Genomic DNA, 3,847 nt, shown 5'->3' with positions numbered 1-3,847 from the left:
ACAAGTTTTAAAGCTTTCCAAGTAGTAGGTAGAGTAGAAATATTATCCCTGCAATAATGTCTCCACCAAACTGAAGCAAAACCGGAAAAACTTTGAGTGACATCATTTATTTTCTTATGCTCAGAAAAATCATGGCTACCAAATATTTCGTCTACCTCAATTTCCCAATCAATATATGAATCAGGGTCATATTTACCCTCAAAATTTGGCAAAGAGGTAACCTGAGGATGTGTGTTTCAACCATGATGTACATCTTCTGACGGTCGTTGTACCGTCTGCGACTCTTGATTTGTATCAACACATGGCAAGTTATCTCCCACAATAGACGCAACCCAACTATTGATCACTCTAGAATCTGCCATGGTTAGTAACAAATAAGAAGAAAAACAAAAGTATAATGTTCCTACAATACTACTCGGAGGTGGTGAAAATGCAGCTCTACTCGCTAGCAGTGACCAAGCTCTTACCAGTTCTTATCGCGCTGCAATGGTTGTCGACCTTTGGCGCCGTCAAAAGTTATCCAACTTGGATATAGCGATTGCCAAGTGACTGCACAAGGTACAATATAGGAAGTGGAGCTTGGTGAAGGTTTTCTCAACTCACAATATCAATGGCACAATTTAGCAAAGAGTAATGCAAGTTGAATAATTGCTCAAACTCCTAACTAGTGCTGGCAGTCGACTAGTAAGAGATAAAACAATCTAAGCCCAGATACTGAATCAAAGGAGAGGGAACTGATGAAAATTTTATAGCTCTATTTAGCGAGTGTATGGCAATCAAAAACAGAAAAAAAATGTGACGTGTACAGCGGAGAGGAAAAGTTCTGAACACCCAAAGAAATTGCCCAAAAAGTGCTAGCTGGCCTGAAATTTGCAACATGTTTTCTTTTTTCTCTCTGTAATTTTTTTCTTGTTTTCTCTATTTTTCACTTTTTCTGTTTTTTTTTCTTTTTCTCTCTCTCTTTTTTGCAGACCGATTGCTATCAAAAGTATCGGACTCAATTTATGTGACAAGAAAAGAAAGAGGCAGAACTATTGGACAAGTTGCCACGATAGATAGCTAGTACTAGTCGAAAAGTACATTCTGCACCCGAGTTCATATGCTCCCGCATGAAAAGTAAAATCGAAAAAAAATCAAAAAAAAATTCAAAAAATTCCAATTTTTTTTGAGAGAAACATTGACAAAAGTTCTAAGTGTCTGCAAAAATTCATCATGAAATCACATTCCTGTAAGGCGTGGCAAAAAAACAAATTCAGTGCTTCAAAATGCGTTTGAAAGTAGCTTTTTCAGAGTACTATTTTTTTTTTTTGCCACGCCTTCTAGGAATGTGATTTCATGAAGAATTTTTGCAGGCACTTAGAACTTTTGTCAATGTTTCTCTCAAAAAAAATTGGAAATTTTTTAATTTTTTTTTAATTTTTTTTTCGATTTTACTGTTCACGCGGGAGCATATGTGCTCGGGTGCAGATTAGCCGCGTCCAGTACTAGTGCACAATTACTCACGGTGATTGTGGTTGCATGCAGGATGGATGAAAGGCTGGATGTGTACTGTATCTATATAACACGTGGGGGCAGACACAGACTGCTAGATGTCTGGGTCTCGCGTCTGCGTGCAATGAGCGGCGCGGAGGGACAGATACCAATGGCTGATGTTTGGGATCTTGCGAAAGCGTGAGACGTTGTCTCAGGTACTATAAAACCTGAAGACTCTCAGATGGATATGTGTTAATCTTTGTGGCGGAGCGTCGAAGGATAATCGCAGGAAGGAAATAAATACGCCCAAAAAATAGATTGTCTTGCAGATACGAACAGAAGAAGATCGAATCTTGGTCCTTTTTTTGTCCGATCAGGAACGAGCAGGCGGCAGAAAATATGGGGGACAAAATAAAGTGCGATCTAGTAGACAATTTTTTTTCAAACTAATCTAAGCCGATACTAATTCTAGGATGAATGCAACCAAAAATTCAACTACACAAATACTAGATGCAAAAATTGCTAAAGGCTAAAAAGATAGGAGTAAAGGATGAACTAATCTAATTTTTTTTTGGCTTTTTCGTGGGTTTATAGGACATAAAAATAAGCTAAACTACGAAAATTATAAATCTCTCACCGATGAACCTAAAAACTGACACCACTTGATGTAACGGCGGCCCGATCTTTCGATAAGAGTGGGGATAATTATCGATTTGTTGGATTTTGACCTTGACGATCCGGCTATACCGTACCCGATGGTACACCTCGACGATCGCTAAACCAATCTCCGGTGGTTATTGACCTTGCCGTACGCACGATCAATCTAAACAACGAGGTTCGAGTTCCTGCAAGCAACCGAAGAACCGGCAAGAACAAGGGTGAATTGCAACTGAAATTGCGGATAATAAACTGAGCACATGAACTAAGGGCTGTTTCGTTTATCCTTATCAGACGTTTGCAATAAAGTTGTTAATCATGTTTGCAACAATAGTGAATCAAATGTATGACATTCATGTCTTCGTCATGTTAACTTTGGTTGCATGTCGCGACTAGCGAAGTTGAACTTAATCCCTAGTTTCACCACTGTCAAGGGATCTAAGTGACAAGTTTGTGTGCAAGCTAAGCAACCTCGTAAGTCACACACGACTGCGGAAACGAGAAATCTTGCATCACTAGAGCTCATACATTCAGATCTTTGTGAAATGAATGGTGTTTTGACAAAAGGTGGAAAGAAATATTTCATGATGAAAAGTTAGGGTTCCACTATGCATATGACAAGACAGTAGTCCTATACGTCTCGTAGATGCGAATTATAGTGATGGCTAGACAATACAATAAAACCCAAGTCTAAACCCTAAATTTTTATTGCTATTTATTAAGGGCAGCGATCTGCGCCGGCGCGCCGGCCCAACTATTGGGCCGGTCGAGCCCGAGCCGTCCGATGCGGTTAGCGCGAACCGCTAGATCTGCGCGCGAGTGTGTACCGAGCCAACCATTGCAGCAAAAAAATACGTTTTGTTGCAACCGTTGTACAAAACAGCCACAACGAGAAAAACAGGGACATCCTCGATCCGCGGCCGGATCCGCCTGTTTTAAGTTCCCCACGGCCGAATCACGTCGAGGAGGGGCTTCCGCATCTATCAAGCGGCTTTGGAATTGCTTCAATCATGTCTTACATCCGTAATGACCTCCTTGCCTCCATGGATTTGGGCTCGAGCTCCGCTGCCGTTCATGGCCGAAGTCCCCTGAGGTGGCAAGGCCCTGGTGGTAGTGGACCGGTGCTGCAACAGTACTACAACCCTGGTGTGGTCTTCCAAGATGCAGCACGGCATGGCCGGGATGAAATTGATCTGGTATGATTTCCAATTGCAACCCTAGATCCTTTTGTTCACAAAAAAATGTTGCAACCTTTGATTTTAATTGATGAGCATGAGATTAAAAAGAGATGTTCTCAACATACTTGTGTTTGATTTTTGTGTAATGTTTCTGATATGTTGTTAATTAATGCTAGCATCTTCCTGCTGTCTGCTAGTAAAATGTTACAAGTATGTGTTGCACTTGCTACGTGCTACTTGCTGGATGTTACATGCTACATCCTAAAATGCTGCATGCAGGAGTTGTTTTGGAATTGTGATTGACATGCTGCATCCACTTTTTTTGTTCGCTTTTTTTGCATGTTTTTTCATGCAGCAAAAAAGAACTGACTTGGGTGTTGATTTTGTTGCAGAATGTTACTGTGGAGCCATCGATTTTCCTTGATGATGATATGCAAAATGTTGCGCGCGAAGAAGAAGATGATGGCATTGATCTGAATGATACTCCGGGACATGATAGTGACGATTCCTTGCGGCTGAACACGGATGGTGCAGCTCCA

The sequence above is a fragment of the Triticum dicoccoides genome, chromosome 1A (genome assembly GCF_002162155.2).
Source record: "Triticum dicoccoides isolate Atlit2015 ecotype Zavitan chromosome 1A, WEW_v2.0, whole genome shotgun sequence".
NCBI classification, from domain to species: Eukaryota; Viridiplantae; Streptophyta; class Magnoliopsida; order Poales; family Poaceae; genus Triticum; species Triticum dicoccoides.
This window is presented reverse-complemented; position numbering follows the sequence as displayed.